Source organism: Perna viridis, chromosome 6 (genome assembly GCF_037379345.1).
Source record: "Perna viridis isolate PV_CMFRI_1.1 ecotype Kerala chromosome 6, ASM3737934v1, whole genome shotgun sequence".
NCBI lineage: Eukaryota > Metazoa > Mollusca > Bivalvia > Mytilida > Mytilidae > Perna > Perna viridis.
The window spans coordinates 33,107,851-33,131,926 of NC_142450.1; the positions used below are offsets into that span (position 1 = coordinate 33,107,851).

Below are 24,076 nucleotides of genomic sequence, written 5' to 3' on the forward strand. Positions count from 1 at the left end.
TATACGATAAAAATAAATGTATTAAAATTGCTGCAATATATAAAGTTCATTTATACTTGCCACAAAAGCGACAAAATAGCTGACTGTTCTAAAACTCCAACAAGAAGATTTGATACTTATACAGATACCTATGAAAACGAAATCATAATAAAGAATAAATACATCAATGAAAAATTCAAATGTCAAGGCAAACTGCTGTAACCAAACCTTAAAATAGAACTTTCTCCTTAACGTATAATATTTGGTAATGAAATGACATTACTGTTTGATAGCGCATGCTGCCAGATCATATATATGTACGTGTGTTTACCAGACACTTACACACATGTCAAAATTGATTTTTCCTAGTACATATGTATTGAAAATAAGTCACAAAAACTTGATTTGTTGTTTTTTTTCTGTCTAAAATACAACCGTCTCCATTGAACGTTCCACGAAATATTAACAGATGTGGTCTATGTTTTCCATGTTTAGAATTATTTCGGATGCCATTAGAAGACCAAATGAATTATATTTGTTAGTTTTGGAAACTAGCAAAAATTTTCCGGTGCCCTTCTTTTAGATGCAGCCCTCTCATATGATTGATACCGCCCTTGTTTTAATTACAACTCATACTCTGATGAAACATTGAGAAAAAAAGCACGAATGTATGATGAATAATTGATGAATGTTTGGAAGTAAATATGATCTAAAACAAATACATTCCGAAACAACAGCAATAGGAAATATAAATAACTTGTTGTTAATTGAGACATATCATATTATGCACATGTATATATCATTATAAAGAATCAATTACATATGTCATTACATAGGATTCATTACATATGTCACAACATAGGACCAATTACATATGTCACTACATACCCATTACATATGCCTATTCGACCAATGTTACTTTATTTGTTAAGTGTACTAGTATACATAGGACCCATTACATAGGACCCATTACATATGTCATTACATAGGATTCATAACATATGACCCATTACATATATCATTACATAGAACCCATTATATATATCACTACATAGAACCCATTACATATGTCACTAAATAGGACCCATTACATATATCATTACATAGGATCCATTACATATATCACTACATAGAACCCATTACATATGTCACTACATATGACCCATTACATATGTCATTACATAGGATCCATTACATATGTCACTACATAGAACCCATTACATATGTCACTACATATGACCCATTACATGTCATTACATGGGATCCATTACATATGTCACTACATAGAACCCATTACATATGTCACTACATAGAACCCATTACATATGTCACTACATACCATTACATACGCCTATTCGACCAATGTTACTTTATTTGTTAAATGTACTAGTATAATTCGACAAGCAGGTTCAATCAACTTTTTATCAGATAACGAATTTGCTTTTTGCATGTCATTTGTTACATGTACATTTGTGTGAAGTGTAGTATTTGCGCATTTAGGTAAGTGTTCAATGATAACCTTAAATTCTTGATTTTAAGTTTTACATTTAATTAGCATTTAATGTGATCAATTAATCAACTATTGCAATTTAAAACATCATGAAAAAAGTGTCTGTGTGTAACGTATTGCCAAAAAATTGACAACTCTGCCTGGGTATAAACCTTAGAAATAATTCGAGAATAAAATATCAAATGAATGGTTGGTGCACATTACTTTTTTTATCACCACCCGACAAATACTTTGACACGTATTTTGGCAGAGATTTTGTAAAGTAGGGACGAGATTTAGAATGGATATATTTGTGAAAACTAAATTTGAAGCATTTCATATTGGTTAAAATTGGAAATTGATTAGAAAAAAAAAAACAATCGTTAAACTCCATTCATCATTATTGAATATATGTTGGAAGAAGTTTTTGAATCACGTTATCACACCAGTCCAAGTTTCTATCCTTATTTTATAACATTCATTAGTGGCATGAGAAAGCATTTAAAGTTACCAGAAGCGAGTATCCAGTTTATCGACCTACCACATAGAAACACAATGCAAATGTTCCCTGTAAAATTGGCTACTATTTATAGAAATTTTATCAAATATGACATTCCGAAAAAAGACAATCACCTTATAACATCCGAGCAGATATTTTGTTAAACAAATACTATAATTGAGTAAAATACGATTATCATCAATGATAAACAAACACAATGAGTTAGCTAATTTGATAATTACGTGTACCTGTCATAATATAAGGCCCATTAATTACTATTTCACACAATAACTTAAACAAATATTTAATCGACAATCATTTTATTCTATTTGCTTTATTTGTTCTTCGTGGTTTGAGAGTTTATTAAAGATGATGTTATTTCTTCAAATAAAAATGATCTGAAATTTAAAAGAAAAACTTGAACACGGTTCCTTACCAAAACTTCTGATAGTTTTGAAATTTTTACATTCACCAAAACAATGGATTTACAGTTGATTAATCGATTTTCACTTTCTCTGTGCGTTTTCTAATGGTTTCTATGTATTGACTTTTTTTGCAATCGGTTATTCTTTTACATTGTAATAGTTTTGGTTCGGAGTGTTAGCAAGTCCAAAAATTTAGCTTTGAGAGCATGCAAGTGTAGATATTACTAATGGCATCTGATGTGTGCATACAGAATCGCAATCTTGTTTTGGCTGTCGTTAACAGATCGCCACAGAAAGACTGACTTAATACACTTTAGAATAACAAACGAGAGTCTTGCTGGATATCATCACCACTAAAAAGTCCATGCGCATTGACTATATATGATTTGTTAAATATACTTAGGAACAAACCAGTTTCGTGAACACACAGTCAAGCAAAAATGAAGAGTCTTATATATGAAACGATGGTAAAAAGAAACACGAAGAAAAGGACATCGTTGAACTATATAAAAGTTGATGGTAACTTTGGTGCTTGTGTCAACTTGATCCCGTTGTCTGTTAGATGATGTAATCAGTTTTGCCTAAATAAGCTACATTGACCAATCCTCCTAAAATGTTGTTTTATCAGAATAACATTGGTTACTTACTACTGATAAAGCTGATATCTATAATAGGTGATATAAGCAGACCATAAATCCATAAAAGGATTGACAACTGAAACATAAATTATTTTTCCAAGGTTGCTTGCTTCTATATTCCTTAAAAAATAATGTTGTACCTATACTCTGCAAAAAATGAAGAATTCGTCAATGCGGCGTTTTTAGGCAAAATCGGCAATACCATATAATAGGCAACATGAATTGACACTAAAACCGCACCTATTCCGAGAGTTTCGTGTATAAATACTGAAATAGTTCGTTGCAAGGTTATCCATACCAAACAAAAAAAAATAAATATTTAAAATTTAAATTTCAGCGAGAAAGTTACAATTATACTGGAACACACGCACTGAGTAATTATAAACATGCAAGTATAATCATCAGAAAAACGTTTGGTGATACTGACCTTGTTAGAAAATATGAGATCGCTAATTAAAGCTCAACAAATCAGTCTTCACACGAGAAAAGGGTACTGAGTGTACAGTAGTGCCTTCTCATGGAACTTTTATTAAAATATACTTGTTAATGGAAATCAGAAACTATTGCAGAAACTCTATTATAGATACAAGACTCAATATTTTATTACAGTCTCACCACATGTAAAACATGACAAATATACAGTTATAATAACAGCAATTAAAATTACAAGTGCCATTCTATTAAGAATAATGACTAACTTTAGAATTAAAGAATATATATTACATTTATCACAATAAAATACACTTATATTTAGTAATATAAAAAAAGTATTCCTTTTACTTAAAATATCAAAGCAGGTCTTGGCAACCATATATTAGCAATTATAGAAATTCGCAATAATTGAGAATATTCAATGTTACTCTTAATACACAACTGCAAATGACAAATAGACTGCTGAATACTGTGTTTAACGATGACCAGTCATTTTATAACAGGCTCATCCAAGGTGGGTTGGGGGGGCACATGGCACCCTCTTGTACTCGAACACTTTAACAGCTTATAAAGAAGATTATAGGAAATCACTATAGTGTGTCCCTTTGAGATAAGCCAACGCCCTCTTTATGGAATTTCTTAATCTGCTACACTTGTGACTCTCGCTGACAAAGCGCCGATTTGCATTTATCATCGAATGATAACGTGTAGATTTTGTACACATATCCTTTCTACGCCTACCATATAAAAAATGAAAACAGAAAAAAATAAAACGTTTAACCTTCGACATAACGAGAATTTGAACACGCTATCATATACAGCTTCTTTGTGAGGAGTACTTGCCCATTCAAGTGTCATGCAAAGTTTCCTTTCATGACGTTGTTATTGAGGAACTCGGTATAAATGATTAAAATGCAACCTACCGTATTTGGATTTAGTAACCTATCAGTGTTGTAAAATGTAATAAAAAAAAATGGATTAAGGACTCCATCCGTTCAGATTTCAAATACCTCAGCGAAGCCTTTGTTGCACATTTTTGCAGCAATTGTTTTGAAACACGTTCATCATTCTTACTTGGGTCTATACTTTCAAAAAGTACTGATTTACGAATTTGTGGTAACCTAAAACCTATCATTGCACGTTGTTTATGCATAGATATCAAAATGCAGTATGAAATCACGCCATTTTTATTACTTGATATACTGATATTAAAAAGATTTCATAATTAAACAAAGAGGGTCTCATACGAAAATAAGGACTAAATGTGCAACTTAATGCATGCATATTGTCAAAGGTATTTCATATAATACTGCATTGTGCACATCATGCAACATATGTCTGCATTTCAGTGTGGAATATGACACACTGCAAAATATTGATGCCAAAAACCTCCTCATCCGTAATTTGTCAGCTATTTTTAACAGAGTTTGTCTTTATATAAGTATAGTGATGATGTATCGTTCTCAATTATCCAACGGCTGTAGTACAAACATAGAATTATCTATGCAGAGTCATTGTAAACAGACAGCGGTGCTTTGTCTGAAAATGGAGTAATTTTTACCGAAAAAATTCTGAAGTACCAAGTATACATGGAATATATTAGCATTTACAGGTCTTATATCTAAGTGTTTGTTGCTGTTATACTGCATGTTGTCAAAATAAATGTAAATTGTAGAATACTGCAATATTTGAATGCAATTAATTTACCCATTAATGTAAAGTCTCATTTCCTGCTGTTCTTATACTGACGTGGCATTTGAAGTGTCAGCTAATGCATAATAGAAAACTGAATTGTCTTTCATAAAAAAATCTGATATCTTTTGTTTTTGTTTTTGTGTCTTTTGTTTGTCTTTCTTTGTTTTACTTCAAATAAATTCGCAGTTAATTTCCGAGTAAATATAATAAAATTGTATATTTTTACTAACTATCGAATATTAGCCTAAATGTGATAAAAACCGCCAATACAATTTAGAATAAAAAATTGTGCGCCAATACGGGATTAAGCCGTCTAATATGAATTTTACCGGTCAAATACGAGATTTAGCCGTCCAATACGATTTTTACCCGTCCAATATATCACACTGACCGGGCTAAGCTCAAATTGGCCTAGGTCAATATGATGTACTGGTCAATGAATTATGGTATATTAATTGCATAAGTTTTTCCATATTGGCTGCGCTATAATACTATATTCTTGAGGGTGGCTTTCCAATTTGAAATACCCCACGCAATAATAAATACCCGTATCTTCATGAGCGTATAATCATTTATAGATACTACCGATTACGAATGGATTTATATACAGTGTTCGTCAATAGAAACAAAATCAATGGACCATAACGAGATAAATTTCTCGTCTTTGTCATCAATCTTTTAATTATGATTTATTCTGACTTTTATCGTATAAATGTATTAAAAGTCAAGCGATTTTGATCATTAATTTTTACCTGTTGTGTTGAGATAGAGTCAATATTAGTCTGCAGTGAAGAGATATACCCGAGAAAAGCCTTATCGAACGAGACAGCGGTAAACGAATCAATTTCACAACTTCTTGGTTTAAAACTTGAAATATGACTCTGACAAGTCTGTAATAGGGTTTTATTCAAATTTTTCACTCTTTAGTTTAGTTGCACTTCTGACTGTTAAGTTGAAAGGAATAAATGGTAGTTCAGGTGTCGGGAGTATGTGAGTATCGTTTCATCTAGCTGCAATAAAATGTATGCAATTTTAAATGCAGATTGATTTTAATTGATTTTGACACATTATTAGATAAAATAGTGTGCACATGTAGTCTGTATTGTGTTTTTATAATCGAACTCTTTGGAAAAAGTATCCACTGAATGTTTTCTTTTTAAGTACCCTATTTTTTCTCCAGAATACTAGTAGCATTTTGTTATTCGCTTGCAATGTTACATAAAATTAATTATTCAAGCAGGGGAATGTCGTAAATAGTCGTCTCACACCAGGTCAACGATTCCAATATTTGGTTTTGTGTCCGGTTTGACTATTACTTCTGTGTGTGGAGGTTCAGTATCCCATTGTTTTGATTAGGTTTTTCAGTTTTGGATATACCCTCAAAAACCACTACCCTTGAATTCACTTAAAACAGCATAATCTTACAATGGAAGACTACATTTTTTTCAAGACAAGACATAATATAAAAATCAAAACAAAATGTCAGAAGACAAGAAAGCTATGTCCGAAAACAATGACAGAAGCCTAAATACACCAGATTAAGATATAAAAAAAACTGCAACAGAGCCTGATAAAAGAATGCAACAACTTGATAAATCCCCTTTGATCTTATCTAGAAAGGAAGAAACCTGTTCCGAGAAACAGTACAATATGCTCTAATGATAATGTTTTTGATGACCCGTCAACGATATGTGGATGTGCTAGATTTTTGCTCTTCGAATCATGAATCAGCATCGATATAACAAAAAAAAAAACAAAACAAAACAAACCAACAAACAAACAAACCACCCCCCCCCCCAAAAAAAAAAAAAAAAAAACCAAAACAAACAAACAAAAAAAAAAAAGAATGTCACTGTTTTTTTTAAAGTTGGTTGTTGTTGGATTGTGAATTATTACAATCAGAAGTTGTAATACAGACCATACAAACAACCTGAAAGTGAAGTTTGACAGTCGTTGAAGGAAATCGAATGCAACTTACTGATTGTTGTTGTAAAATCTGGTTTCAACCTGCAAAAAGAGAAGAAAAAACCGTCGTGATAAAACCGTCCGTCAATTCGAAGACGCGACAAATATATTTGCGACACCAACTCTTATAACCATTATTTTTTTTTATCGATATCGTCGAAACATCTGTATATAATATCGCTTGCCTCCTGTGACATGTGCAAAAGAGCATGAAATAAGTTAATAGTCCCTTAAATGGTTTTGATTAACCCATCAGTTTTAACTATAATTATATCGTGGCACGTACAGAACACATTTATCAAACACCATATGCGGAGATTTCATAACTGATATCTAACATACGAAATATGCGGCCTCAAAATATGTGTGAAAATGAAATGGTCATGCAAAAAAGACTTTACTTAATTAAGACGGATGGGTCTAAATATAAAATATAAAACATACACACGCAAAGTACAGTGCACTTTTACTTGATTAAATAAGAGAAATTTTTCTCTATTTTAATTATTTCAATTTTATATGAACTTGGTTCTCTCAGCTACCTGAATAATGTTCTAACAACATTTTATTATTGGGCTTACCTAGTGTGGAGGCTAAACATCGACAAAACAGTACTGAAGCTTCAAAATAAAATGTAATTCAGAAACATCTTGATCCCAGTACATTATCAAAACGTGAAAACAGGAAACAGTCATGAATCCACAATGAATAAATGATAGAACAACATATAACTGCACATAAAATTTAATTGAGGGTCAGAAAAAAAAACAAGACGGCAAACACAAAACTACAAAACACTTGCAATAGGAACCCAACGAAAACCCAGGATAGATATTAGGTGCCCCTTAAAGCACGTTCTAGTCCGCCAGCGCCACCCGTCATAGTGCAATGGAGTTTTAAAATCCGGTAAGAGTAAAGTTCGGTCGTTGTCAATCCAGAAGACGTGAAGTCTTACTGAAAATATTTTGTCTCATCTGCAAGATTATCTAAACTACTTCCGTTAATTGAGTAAAAGGCAATATGGCTATCTGAAACAATGAACATAAAAGCAGCAACAACGAAAACAAAGATAATTATAATAACATTTCATTGCAACACCAATCTGAACCTTATACGATTGTAAAAATAAGACTACAAAAAAAGGCCCAAATCAAGGAGATTTACAAGCATTCGTACACCAATGACTGATAGTATATTTAGGAGATTTACAAGCATTCGTACACCAATGACTGATAGTATATTTAGGAGATTTACAAGCATTCGTACACCAATGACTGTATATTTCTTTATTAATTAAAATAAACAATAATCTGGAACAAAACAATTATAATAGGATGAAGCATTAACATATTCAGGAATTTGTTAAATCTACTTCGAAATCCAAATTTTAAACAGTCTGCTTTGTCAATAATTGTACAGCTAGACATCGAATAAAGATTCAAATTGAAAAGTTCTTTGGAATATTGGGTCCTTGAGAGTTAAAGCAAAATACATTCCTATTGCATTAGCAGTTACTTAAGGAGGTAGACCTAGGGTAAGAGAAACAACTCTTGCAAATCATTGGAACGTTTGCATTCACCATTTTACATTGCCTTCATGTAAGCATCAAAGTAACTTGAAGTGATTTTAATTCTGTTTCAAAGGAAAGCTTGAAAGGCTTGGGTGAAATTGAATATGATACAAACATATGGCTGATGTCAAAAATTATGTTCCTTATCCTTGGTCTACCTCCTTAATGCAGAAAGATTAGCAGCAAATCGCGTTTCGCTATACCGTGTATACATGTAAATTGTTGAGAGGAGACCCTGTATTTTATAATATCATACTGCGGCTGATCTTACACTTGGGTACCTCCAAAATGACAACATTAAGTTACACATATACTGACACTTGCATGCCATATTTATCAATTTTTAGCGTATCGTTACCCCGACCTCTTTATTTAGAATATTACTCCTTATATGCTCATGAAATAGCATGCAAGTAATTACCGTCAAATCGAATCACATTCAACTCTTTTAAGCAGGAACAAACACCGTGTACATAATCATCCTGTGTGTCCCTGACGATTTTGTAACATGAAAATTCATGCATGCAAATTTTAATTGAATCATGACGTCATTTCATGCTAGGTTTACTTCACCGTAAAGTACACGCCGCAAACAACGGTTAACGTTTTTACTGGGTGGCTGTTGCGTTTAATGCTTGTCCGCATAAGTATAATAGAATAATAATCCCAAATGTATTACCTGAACAAGTAACATAAATTCCAAATTGACGGGTGGGATCAACGCCATATTGATTTTCTTTCATACTTGAAATAAACACGGAAAGAGTTTTAGTGTCATAGCTAGATCTTTTAAAATTACGTTAATTCAGATTGTTTTATATTTCCAGTTTATTCTAAAAACTTCATTGAAACAGATCTTGGAGCTGAGTTCTACTGTATGATTGGTCTCTAAAAATATTTTGTTCGTATGCTTTAACAACAGAAGTTGAACATAATGCGCTATAAGACCGTTTGTGGTTAATGTTACACAAATCGCATTCAACTAGTAATTTTATACATTGTACAAATATCTGCACTGTCATCTTGCATGATTGGAGATACTAAGAGAACGCATTCTACCTTATGTAGCAAGTACCACGCAATCTTTGTACCACGAAACAAATGATATCGACTGTGTATAACAACCATGCCAGATCATAAACTGTACGCATTTTATTCGTGTGTATCTTGATGCATAACATTCGATATAGATCAAGGTATACAGAACAACAACTGATGGTCACATCCCGGATACGATTTTAAAATTAAGATACCACTGCCATGGATCTCTAAAGTATAGTCTCTCTCAGATAAAATGGTGTGTTTTCCAAACCCAAACCGTTCTTAATATATACAATATTTCTAAGCATTCTAGAAGCTTTTATCTTAAGTTTGATTCTAGAACATAATAGTGCATTGGCTGTCCAAAGTTAGAAGGTAGACGTAGAAAAACATTATCCAGAATATGCAACATATAAGGAGCTTCGTTGTTTTGTTTCTGCTCCAAATGAATGTTCCGTCGCTCGAATCTGCTCTGGTCGGATCTTTCCTAATCCTTTTATCATTACTATATCATTCAATTATCATTCAATGTACTCAGAACCCTCGATCGATGTATACTCGTCGTGACGTCACATCAGATCGATGGATTTCATTTCAAAGCGGATATTGTTCAGCAAAGAAAAATCTCATTAATATATAAACCTAAGCGAAAATGCCTGCTTTCATTGGAGTAAAGAAGTAATTATACAAGCTTGTTACCAGCATTGCGTGTGCTTTTACCCAGTTAATTGGTAAAAGACCATCCGTTGCAGTAATTAAGGGTTCTACGAACGTGATCGATTTTTGAAATTGTATTGGTTCAATTAAGACACGGTAAATTAAACCAAATTCATCATATTTTTTATGGTGAAGCGTATAAAGGTACTTCTATTCAATAAACCGTAATATCTTATTGAAATGAGTTACAACTCCGTTGCACTATGGCATTGGAAATTCTTCAACGTGTTTACATCTTTTAATGCTGAAATAACATTCCAAAGTTATAATAAGAGACACATGTTGCACATCAATACGATGTCCATTGTAAGCAACACAACACTTTTTGACCCACTAATACATAATGTCAAAACAGTGTACGAATATAGCTAAAGATTAAGTCCTAACCATGACGTGTAATTAAAGAAAACGCACAAAAAAAATATTTCTATTGAGATAAGCTACAGAAACGACAAAAATAGACATGAAAATGTAGACAGAACATCAACACAAGGCATGAGGAATTCGGACCCCAATCAAAATCATCAGAATGGCCCATTCGGTACTTAGTATTCCAAACAAGAGAAAATGTTTTTAGTGAATTGCCATATCAGCTTATATTTTCCCATGCATGCACATTACTACCTTTGAAGAAATATGTCACTGGCTATAAGTAAAATGTACGATGTACTCATCAATAAATATTCTTCTATGTCAACTTTTTGGCGATTGTAGTCTATATAAATGTATAATATCTCAGTCTTCTTCTATAGAGTATCAGAAATATACATTATGACAAATCTTAGTTTCAACTATAATAAACGAGAGAGATATAAAGTGCAGAAAACATACGCCAAAAATTAAAGCAAACACACAAAAAAATAGACCTCATCAAAACCTTGAACACGATTCTGTTGCACAAAAAGTTGCAAGAACAATGTCAATTTATCTTAGAATCGTAAAATGCAGGGAAAGGACAAAAGAGAAGGACTCCTTCATAATAGTTTTCTATATTTAAGAATGACACTGTTGAACAGCAATTCAACAACTGATAAGACAGGAACAACCATTCAGATAAACGACAGGAGTTCTCAAGATGCATGATAAACTCTATCATCAATTTGAAAAAGGTCACCGCTCTAGACATTAAAGAATATCAACCTGCATAGCCAAATGACAGTCCTACTTCAACCATTAGAGTTAAACAATGCATATATGTAAATTAAGTTCTTAAGCCAAAACAATTCCCTTTTAAGGCTGAAAGCGCAATAGCTCTATATGCCTACACTTATCCATTCCATAATCAAGATTACAATGAGCGTCAAACTATGAAGAGGTTCTGGAGTTGCAATAATTGCAGACTCAATCATATTCTACAGTCGGTATACCGATTGCAGATGATTAGATTTCGGAACGATGCAGTACCTAAGCTGCTACGTGTAGTTACTATACTTGACTTCTTCAGGTTACATTCAACAAATATAGCCTACCTGCAGAATCCCCACAAGGATATTCAAGGTAGTTAGTACCACAGTTGTCATCAATTTTTAATGCGTCAAAAAGAAGTACAATAAAAGGGTCACAGGAAAGTTATTAAATATCAAGGGACAACACCAAGAAAAAAAATAATTAAAATACCATGTAACCAACACGAATTTTACAATGTACGACGTCTACATTTTAAGAAGCACTTTTTTTACAAATGTCATGTGTGACTTAAAGAAGTACTGTCCTGATGGTCAACATTGTTAAAATGTCTCAAATGAAATGGAAACGATATCGCCTTATACTTCCTCTGTAAAGCTTTAGTGATTGGTAATATATCGTATATATGAGATATATCGTAGTCCATATCGAACTTTTCCTGAGAAAAACGAGTTATGAATTAAAACAAATTGTTTTTTGTCAACTGGTTTATGTAGGTACGTGTATATATCACAAAATGTATTCTTCGAGACGAATGCGGCCTAGCATAAGATATAAGTATAAGCGAACAGGAGGCAAAGGACATGTCTCAAATGTGACGAAAACGCCATTCGTGTGTAAATATTTGAAGCCGGAAGTAACAACAATAGCAAATATAGGCACTTGGCATCAATCTATCTGCACCGTGTTTGAAAATTTGTCGTCAAAGTTTGTCACAAACATCTCGTCCTTGGTGTCAAGATAAACTTAGATAATACCGGCCACAAAAACCACGTGGTTGCCGAGCAGCCGATGGTCTCGGAACCATCTCCACGAGGGCAGGGTTTAAAAAGAATCAATAAATGATAAATAGAGAGCTTTTGAAACTTGACAGGATGAGATAAATAAAATTAACAAGTTCATACCTGATTATTTTTTCTTTTTATCGGGGTCGTTCTTTGATGTCCCCGTGTCTTCCGAATACCTCCGGAATTAAGCGACGTGACCTGAAGGAAACGTAGCCTTACAATTCAATATCTGAATTGTGATGAAAATAACATTAATAATATTCGTTGTTCAAAAACAAATGGCAACAATACTATTTAGGATGAATGGTATTTTAGAATGAATATACACATGACAAATAGCTTTAAAAGGACAATGATATTTGTCTAAGGGGTCCGTCGACATTATTGAAATGAGATGTAAAAGTTTCTACAGCTACTGTTATAATTTTCTTAACGATTTCGCAAAGCAGTATCAACGAACTCTACAACCAATCAAACACACAAACAAACAAAAAAAAAAAAACCAACAGCAAAAATCAAGAACGATAAAGTACTTCGTCAAACGTCAGGATGACACCTAATAATGAAACCTCAATAAAGATTAACCAGAAACTGCTTGAATACCAACACGAATTTCATCACTCTCTTACCAAAGACACCTTTTATCGTTGTAGGTGAAATATTTGCTCAAGTTATGTCGGCAACTGGAAACACTAACGTTCATTTAAAAGCAAAAATTAGCTGAGTAGCATACGTATTAACCAACGTAAATAGTTTTAGCGGAATTTAGACTTTTACTCTTAACTTGACAGCCGGCATATCTATGTAAAACGTGTTATTGCCACTGATATTAATTTTTTTTATTTGAAATAGTATATTTAGTGTAATAATTGTACCTTAAATTGCTAGATAAAGTGAGCCTTTTCTCAGTCTGATACAGATCTTTTCTGAGTTGCTCAAATTACAGTACTGGTATGAGTATGTATGTGTAATCTGAGCTATATGCTAAAGATTAAGACCGATTGATTCTATCTGCGTCACTAACAGATCTAGTAGCATCCCCGTCTGCCCGTCCGTCATGCTTAGGAGGTACCTATGTGACATCTATAGCTAAAATATTATTCAAACCTTGGAGAGTGTTTCAAAACGGTGCCTGGCTATAAACAACTTAGGCCTATGGACTTCATTATAGAAAAGAATGATGAACTCTCGGACTTGTTTGATATAGACTCCCAGGACGTGGAATGTGAAGATTGCCTACAAAAGAAAAATAATGATGTTATAAAAAGTGATTAAATTTGTTTTATAGAAAACTTATTGACAAATCCCAACGTGTCAAATAATTAAAACAAATACATGTAGAAACTATAGAAAGCACTTTGCTATCTAAATCCACAGAGTAAATACGATTCAGTCTCGACAACGAAAATAAATTATGGACACACAAAACCCAATCTACAATCTTTTTTAATCTTTAAATAAAAATGTCAAAATTTAAACTACCCTAATTTAAACATAAATATATAAGGTGAATAGTTTTCTATGTCTTTTATTCTTGAGGCATTTTTCCTATAAAGCATAGTTCAGTTAACAGTATAGGACACATTGTTTGTGTGGGATAGAACTAAATCTAACCACACTCATTGTATACATTCCCTGGAATTAAGTGACAAGATATATTCTCCTTCTTTCTATGCATTTGTATTTGTTAAAACAAAATACCCCTGAATTTGTTACCTAACAGACAAACCTAAAATCTAAATGAAACAAAACAGGAAAGATATATGTAACAAGACGAACATTTTTGTATTATAGAAGTATTCTTAGTTTACTTTTTATAGCGTACGTTTATATTCTTTGCCTTTTTGATAGTAAGTCGACTGTATATACACGTTTTTCTGTAGTGTATGAGAACTTTATGTATGGATTGTCGCTTAAGAAAAATAGTCGCAGAAAAATAAATGTAGCGGTCAGTGTTTACAAGCGTTTCTCTAAAATATTGCAATGTTTACGGTTATCTTAGGAGTGTTCCGTTTATTAATTATCTCCAGCTTTGATTGAAAGGAGCGATAATTAAAAGACAATAAATGAGGGCCAAAAGTTAGGATTCATAAACCTAAATCTCACCAAAAGATTCAGATGAAGCAGTTATTAAAATCTACTTTACTTATGTATTGATAAGCAGCTTAATAAACGTCAAATCGATTATGCGCAACCCTATTGCTAGATATACACATGTATGTGGTCATTCTATTAGCCTCATGATTTCAGTCATTTTAAGACTCATAAAAGATGCAAAAAACCCCATCATCAAATCCATTAAATTTTTCCTGTAGTCCGAGAAAAGTGAAAAGTAAGTTCATGTGTAAATAAGATGGAAACATCAGAGTAGTGCCAGTGTTAGTGTAGTCGCTGATGACCATTATAGTGCCTTAAGGACCTTATATACTTTCACTAGATTGATCTTTTAAACTTTGCTTTTAGTTCGTCTTTTCTTTTTCATAAGTTAAATAAACACTGTAAGTCGGTGTATTTGAGAAATAGCTGAGTCGTGCCACGGCAGGGTGGTAAATAGTCAAGTAAACACTAGGCGGACAAAGATTTTCAATTAATAAAAGTGACAGGAGTCCTTTTTAGTTTGTTAGCGTTATGTAAACAAGACTTAAACTTAATTGTAAACAACTCTTATCACCTTACGGGCATACTTAAATATCAAAAATAAAATGCTGGAGATTTTAAGTCCCGATCTCATTGGGTTGAAAAGGGCTATTTTGAAAGGAGTTTTCTACAGGCCTTGACTCCTTTACGTACATGCAATATTTATTTTGGCCAACAGAATCAAGTTGTGGTCTTAATTATTTTGCTTTAATATTTTTCCATGTGTTAAATCTCTATACCAAACGCTTTTGAAAAAGACAACAGATTAGTGTCATAACTATAATTTGTCAAGAAAACAAATTGTTTGAACAACAGTGTCCCAACAAGGAGAAAGCAAATTGTAAAAAAATTCTGAGTTTGAGTACCAAGCCACTTCTGTTGTAGAATGTCCATATTTTTATAAACATGCATCTATATTACCATTCGTATATACAACACACTGTCTGGTATAATACAGCAAAAACTACTTATAAAGATAAAGTCGTCACGTTTATATTTCGAAACAAGAATTGTCTTTCTACTTTTGGGTAAAATGTTTTCTTAAATAGAGCTTGACACAGTCATACTAGACTCTAAAATATTTCATGAAACTAGAATAAAACCGCCTGTTGCTACTGGAAAAGTAAAATAAATCATTCATTACTGACTGAAACAATATTTTTCATCGTTATAAACGGTTATGGGAATAACACTTCAGCGCTTAATTAGAAGGAAAGCTTACAAACCAAGTGATACAAATATACAGTTTTCGACAATGTTGTGCTTCAGTTACATTACACGTATGTAATGGCAATGTTCTCTCCTCGGATTGTACAAACTTGTATTCGAATTTCCAAGACTGTTCTGAGAACTTTTATGGCTAGAAATGCATTAATTCGTAATCAAAAACAGGAAGGAGAATAAAAATTTGGATGGATTGATTTCTTGTCAATCATATCTAAGCATGCGCGATCAATACGAATGTTTCCGGTCGCTCGGAAATCGAAGGTATCAGTTATACCCATTAAAGAGACTTTTACCAGTTTATGAGAACTAGCACTGATGGTTTCAATGAAATTTCGTTTTTTTTTAAATCGTTGAAGGCAAATAAATGCTATATAGTTACATTATAACATTGAAACCCGTTCAAAGTGATGACGTACATGTACTGTATTTGACAATTTCCAATTTCTCTCATTAAATCATACGAATGGAACAAAAAACTATATGGACTTTTTTAAAATTCCTAGCATCCCATAAAACAATCGAATGGTATCTTGCTTACATCATGTTTGTGTACTCAAATAGTGTTTCCCTTCAGTAATGATTATGTATGATAACAGCAATACCTTAGTAACTTACAGAAACAATCATTTTAACAGCACTGGGTGGTGCTCAATGACCATACCGATGGCCTACTGTACTACATGTATCAAAAGTCCAACACTGAGTTTTACAAAGGACAAGTTGATATTCTTGTCTTATGTCCGCCTCACTGGAGCCCCCTATGACTTTACATTTGATAAATTACAATATGTAATATTTAACATGTAGATATAATGTAACAGATTTTCAAAGCCTAATCTCAGTGAAAATTTTTATAGTAATACCGAAAGCATTGACACTTATTAGATATTTTGCATTGGCTCCATGGCTTTGTACAACTCTTTATTTGTAGTCAAAATTGTTTTATCTTGCATGACAATAATAGCATCGTTTTGGACTGCAAAAGCATATATTTCTAACAAACCCTATTATAGGTATCCGACTTATCGGGAAGAAAACGAAGAAAAGCACGAAATGACCAAAAAAATATTTAAACGTTCAGATTTGTACCTTCTGAAATAAAGAATTTGACGGCATTTGATGTTTTGCAGTTCGTATAGAACATACAACAAATACCTTCAAATATCAACATATATAATAATAAGCGGATCCAGGGGGCTCCGGGGGATCCAGTCCCTTTATCAATTAGCAAAATTATGAAAAAAAGTATTTCTTGTGTGTAACAGTATGCATTGAAATATGTTATCATGGATTTTTTGTGTCCCCGGGTGGGCTGCATCTGGCGATTCTCTGAATCCGCCACTGATAATACAGGAAATTCATAAAACAGGAACATCAGAAATTCAGCATACCCTCTCTTCCAGTCCGAGTCAAACGCCCATGATACTGGTAACTCCCGTGATTAAAATGAATTTTGTGTATAAAGGTGATTTTTCAGGGATTTATCAATGTGTAATTAGTCTAGGAAACACGTAAATCAATTATTATAGTATTAAGCATTTCCAGTAAGTTAAACTCTACATTTATCAAGTCTATTTTCGTGTTAAAAGTCAATGTAACTATTAAGATTAATTAATGGTGTACAAAGAGTTCGAGCCAGATTATGGTTAATGACGTAAATGGAGGGATAGTGATTGTATAGACTAAAATAAGACTGCAATCTACAAGTTGGTTTGTTTATTGTATTTTCTCGTATATATGCATTCAAACTTGAAAAGGGATTTTTGTTATCTCTGAGAAAGTATATGCAGGCTGCGAAAATTATTCATCTAAAAGAAAACAAGTCCGGGTTCAATTTAGTGAGCAAAAGTCGTAACATGAAATTTAATGCAAGTCTTTTCCAAAACAATCAAAACATTCCTTAGTACGAATTTGGGGAAGCTGTTTTAAGCATCGTTAGAGTTTTAGAGTTCTCCATTTTGAAGTTATATGTTACTACATTAAAAATGTAAGGTCAGTCCCTGACTTCACCATCCGTCCAGTGACTGGAATGAATTTATATATACTATGGCGCCAAATCTTTTACCGATATCGTGAAGCTGTATCAGAAGAATTTGATAAATGCGGATTAGAACAGCCTTGTTAAAACCGTTTACACGCCAGTGAAAAACAGAAGACAGGTGCAGTGTACTTATTTCCGCTACGCATGTGCGACTGCGTCATGTTCAAGAAAAAACAGTAGCGTAATTATATTGGAAAGGTCAGTAGGCAGTGACCTGGGAACTTTTTATCAGATCTGAAAACCAACAAATGGAGGTTAGGGAGATAAGACAACAGCCTAATTAAGCTTGCCAGTATTTATAGAATAAGAATGCTCCAAACATTGCCTAGCATACCCCGAACAGATAGGAAATTATACAGTTTTAGCTCATCGAACACGATTCGCTAATAAGCCATATGGGAGATGATAATGACGTGGTAAGACTACTACTTGCTGGAAACGTTAAGGACATGACTAAAACAGTTTCATGATGAAGTTCTTTCTACAACGCACTGTATAATAAAATTCCTGTCTATCGTTCTGCTTATTTTTCGAATTAGTCATTAAGCACGTAAGGTATACTGACTACGTATTATATTTTTAAAAATTCTGTTAGAGTACTCAGATCTGCCATAAATCTGTTTCCAAAGATGATACATATGTGTTTTGTATGGTATATGGATTTGATTTCCTGGAAACAACAGTTTACTTTGTTTCTGTTTCTAAATACATGGAACATAATCAAAGACAACTTCCGTTATGCATTTTATAATAGTGTTCGTTACTATGTGCTACTAATAAACTGATATTCAGCGTTCATGTGCACCCTAAAACCCTTAATTGTTCTACAGATCGACCATGAATGTTTGAACAAAACCTTGCAAAAATCAAAAGACTTTAACAACCTTTATTGTAAGAACAATGCAGACCAAACTGTATAGCTATTTGCTATTCGAGAAACACCTCCGGACCATACGATATGTATTTGTTCAGCGTGCAACCAGCAAAAAAGAAACAGTGCGAAAATTGAGCGTAGATATTGACCAAACCATCGAAGCTGTTTGCATTGAATTAAATTTCTAAATTGCGGTTGGTTTCGTGAGTGATTACGTTTATGTGATCGATGGCCAGGGTCACTGGTGCACCTTTGGCAAGATAATTATATGACACAGGACACAAATTTGCGTACTTTTGTTCGCAGCCACTTTGCGTAACAGAAGGTTATAGGGTTTGTCATTTTTTTGGCCCATTGATGGAAAGAAGGGATCGATTTTCTTCTTAAAATCTTGTAAAGATTCATCGAATAGAATCATAAGCTGTACTTGATGGTTCGGAAATACAACTGGAGCACACAGCTAGACATTTTCCCCTTCAATAAATTCAGAGTATTACTTGCAATAGCAATTTATTGAGAAGAATGGAAGTTTTATAGAAAATACAAGCACGTTATTTTAACCAGCGTTACAACACAGCGGTTTATTGAATTGAAAAGTAAAACAAAATTTGTCAATATTTGCTAAAATCGATCAATGGAGTTTTTAAATTGAACCAAGATATAACGGCTTTGGGACGTCGAAAGTTTGTTCTTTCAAAATTATAAAGATAACGACTCTAACACGAAAATATATGTCAAAAGCGGTAGATAAGGGTAATCATAACGCAGTGAATCATGGCTTTTCAACACAGGCTAATCTTAACACACCAAGACAGGCGATAAAAAACAATCTCCGTATTTTTCATAAAACTCTGTCAGGTTTTGTTGATGTATGGAGACGTATAACCTAAGGAACCCAGATTTATCGTGCCAAAACAATTTTCTTGGCAGAACATTGCAAAACACATCGTGACAAAAGCAATGTGAAAATATTCTTCACTTCATCACTGAATGTATGGAATTGTTTTCGCAGACGTTCAAAACATGTCAACGTAGTATTATGTTTCATTCAAGTAATATTTCATAATGTAAGTGCAAAGGATCTGTAATTGTTCCTCATTACGCAATTGTGCATCGCGGTATGCATAAGCATGATAAGACATGCATGCATGCGAATGGAAGAGGTCTCATTATGTGGCTATCCCTGCTCCGTTGTTCACTCATCATGCAGTATGTCACCAAAAAGTTAATTACGATAATAGATTTAATGAGCCAGTCATACAGTGCATCAGATTTCGCTTGTAGCTTTGGGTTGGGAGTTGTCTGTATTATTTTCCATTGAATATGTTATTTATGTTCCCTCATATACATACACTATCGTTATTTACCATTTCTTTTTTCTATATCCTCCATTCAGTATTTAATAGTTTTCGGATCAGAATATACAACAGCGCAAACATACCAGTGACTGCAACGGGCACAATAATGAAATATAAGTAATTACATTTACAATTAGTGATATTCATTCTAAAATTGTCCAAACCAAACAGTATTTTATATGATTTTTAAATATTTTTTCGTTAATAGAATTAAAAATAACCTTCAACGAAACCATAGCCAATTTACAGTGTAAACAATATGACCCGATCAATGTTAATTTGATTTGAATCCGGGGGGGGGGGTGGGGGGTGGGGTACCAGGATCAAATAGTTTTTCCTGGATTTTATTTACATGATCATTTTCTTATTCGACATATTTCGGTCCGTATACCCCTCTTTATATAGATCTTATCAAAAATGAAATAGTTATTCCACCCGTGCAATCTGTTCTTGTTATAAACTCGGTGATAAATGAACTAGATGCAGTTTCCGTTGATATATCCCATCATCCCAATGTATAAACAATCCTCAGCCTAGAAGCACTCGATGTTCGACGTTTTGAGTAAGTGGGCACTTGTAACTTTAGTAATTCTACTAATTATATACATACTATTTGCATTATCATTGAATAAGTGCTTTTTGGTACCTTCTGAATCCTTATCTCCTTTTCAGCAATCACTTATATACTTGTTATATCAGAGTCTTATCCTGTTTAAAATACTCGTAATATCTTTTTCATGTTTGAAATAAGATCCGAAATCTTTTGTTTGTAGTAGCAGTATGAAATCAGTTCCCTTTAGTTCTTTTACGAAAATGCTTATCTGGTTATCCTCAATGTGAGATATAATAGCTACATGTATTTAGTTTAAAGGTAGAAATTCTATCTTTAAGTATACATTCTTCTCATACATGCATACATGTATTGTATAGATTTTTGTTTGCGTGTTGGTTAGTGCCTCTTCGGCGAATATCGTAAAAACTAAATGATATGGTATATGTGTTAACATGCATATTTTTATGTCCTCCGCAGGAAAGATATAGATGTATATGTGGTTCAACCTGCAAATATTTTACCTAAGTTAGCGCTTTTCACCGACCGTGGAGTTGTATTTTGGTTATATCTGTACTCTTGTACTTGATCAACTTTGCTATACCATCAATGTCACAGAATTATAAAACAATGTATACCTTCACACCAACCTTACTTGTATGATTACTGCACATTTACATCGTGTATTTAGATTATAGTAAACTAATTTTGAGGTAGTGTATTGAAGGACTATACAAAGCTCTTAACTCATATATTTTAAAGAAAACATTCCTAATTTTCCCCTCCTAATCGGAGAAGGTATTTCTGCCATTAATTCTTATCGGTTTAGGTATGTAAGAAGTCAATAATTATATTGTTAATCAATTCTGTCAAGATTTGGCAAGTTGTTATGAATAATGTTCAGAGTGTTTCCGATTTTGTTTTGGCATAACATGAATAGTTAACATTATAATGCTCAACTATTTGGGAAATCTGGACTAAGTAACGAGCTAATCGTTGTGCACCACACATGTCGGTTGTGACTGTATGATCAAGTATACCTTAAAGGCTCAGGATATTTTGAAAACTGCGGGAGAGGATTCCGGGCATTATTTTGCTCATTTTTACCAGAATTTTACACAAAATTAGCAATTTTTTCAAATAAAAAGGGGGCTTAACCCCGGAATCCCGCTTCGATTCGCCACTGCCTTTTATGTAGAGTCCATAAATTACTCATCAGTCAATATTTCTATGATTTTATAAAAGATACTTGGTACCGCTAGTCTTGATCGCTGCTCAAAACTTATTTCACATAAGATGTTTCCGAGCTGAAGATACAAATCTTTTTTTTTAAATACATAACTGAGGTACAAAATTAATATTTCATGTACATGTATATTCTAGAAACTCACCATTTAACAAGGTTGAAAGGAATTAACCTTAGTATGTTGCTTCTACCTTTGACCTTGAAGGTGGTTGATCCCAAGGTGAATTTTGCACTTATGTTGAGTGAACTAAAGTACCCTTGCTTAGTGCCGTCCGGTTATAAGTAATAAAACATGGCGTCAATTGGCACTGCATTCAGCGGACTGACAGCTTTATGGGACTCCATAATCAGTAGTTAGCGGACTGACAGTATTATTGTTATATTACCACACTCCCCGCTACATGCATATGGTTATAGTAATCATTTCTCAAATATTTACTCAAATCCATAAACCAGAAAAAATGTGTGTATTGCTTCTACAGAAAAACACAAATGATTATTTTGAACCAAACGTTGTTTAAGAGACAAGGGAATGCGAAATACATTTATCTCAGGATAGACAATGTGAAACACAACTGATTTACTTTTCTCTGTGAATTCTCCAGCGCATATTTGAAAGATGCTCGTTCTTAATCAAATATCAGCCAGCCATGGTTTCAGGAATAGAGCTCCACGTGCACAAGTTTTACATTTGCCGATTTCTCTCGCCCTTTTTTAAAAAAAAAAAAAAAAAAGAAAAACGAATATGTTGTATGCAGAACATTAGGCCTTTCACATTCTTGTTTTACAATCAACAACACCTATGGCCATAATGCTAATGTTAAATGTATTGAATCGTTGCTCACATTTTTGTGTTGATTTCCGGTTACTTTTCTAACCGTTCGTTCTCACCATACTCACTACTCCCTATCATATCATTACTTCATCAATTGGAGGCTGCAAATTGTATGAAATTTTACCAGTAATGAAAACAAGTAACCCCCAACTTAATCTATGATGAAGAAATAACCTCATTTCAAATGTTTTCCTAAGAGTTCCTTTTATTAAAGCTGAACAATATTTAAAAATCTCCTTACAAATTTATCATTCTCGCAGCGTTACTTAAAGTTACCTAACTATTCGGAAAGGATTTGTGAGACAGTAATAATAATACAACCATTATTCCAAACGAAAACCTTATACAAGGCGCTACAATAAAACATCTCAAATGTTTTTAATTTGATTGTGTAAAATTTATGCTTTTTCATTTAGTTTCATGTGTCAGGCGATTAAACGCTTTCCTCCCTAATATTTTCTATCTTATTGTGTGGCAGAATGTTACGTAGAATTTTTCACTGTGTACAGTTAATCGTTTTTATGAATGCATTCTTGTTTCAACAGTGATAAAAGTTAAATATGTTGCAATATTTTTATTTTGGCTGTTATCGAGAGTGTAGTTAGTTCACCCAATATCAAATGACTCCATCAGATGTAGTTAAGTAGACATAACTACATATTTTCGTGTATAAAACAACCATAACAGTTTTTAACAGTGTTTTCTTTCATTTCAATGTTTTACATACTTGTATTAATGAACTGAAACGAATTAACCGCTTTTTCGAAAATCAAGTCAAGAAATTGATTCCGAAAGGAGACATTAACTGGCCTAAGAGGCCCACTCCACTGATTGTCAATTTTCTACTTTATAATCAACCATAGTTCGGCCGCCTATGATTCAGAAAGGAAAAATTTTGTTTCACATTTCATGACCCATCGGCGTCAAAAAAGTTCATCGATAAAAAAATACTCTTTCTTCTTGATTGTAAATTAAGAGGACGGTAGATGCACATAGTACTGGTCAAAGGTTGTAATTGAATCAGGATATGAATTACGTACGTTGTGTTTGGGTATAAGACCATCTGGGAAATAGATAAACCGTCCTGCTTCAAAGCGCGGGAAGCCATAGCTGTGGTGACGTCGATGACAACAATTTTGTTTGACGCATTTAGGCATGTCGGACATG

General features: G+C 33.2%; 2 long non-coding RNA genes across 4 annotated transcripts; one reads left to right on the forward strand and one right to left on the reverse strand.

Moving 5' to 3' along the window:
* The first annotated feature begins 1,382 nt into the window (after positions 1-1,382).
* Positions 1,383-5,283, forward strand: LOC148614619 (uncharacterized). Its single transcript, XR_015923737.1, has 2 exons — positions 1,383-1,479; positions 3,368-5,283. It is a non-coding gene; the product is annotated as an uncharacterized LOC148614619 (long non-coding RNA).
* Positions 4,081-22,974, reverse strand: LOC148614620 (uncharacterized). Of its 3 annotated transcripts, none has more exons than XR_015923734.1 (6): positions 22,220-22,974; positions 13,750-13,878; positions 12,760-12,840; positions 7,136-7,164; positions 5,910-6,167; positions 4,081-4,199 (listed from the first exon to the last, which is right to left on the reverse strand). It is a non-coding gene; the product is annotated as an uncharacterized LOC148614620 (long non-coding RNA). The 3 variants fall into 3 exon arrangements; XR_015923736.1 differs by lacking the exon at positions 22,220-22,974 and adding an exon at positions 16,098-16,166; XR_015923735.1 differs by lacking the exon at positions 22,220-22,974 and adding an exon at positions 16,005-16,154.
* Positions 22,975-24,076: the final 1,102 nt, after the last annotated feature.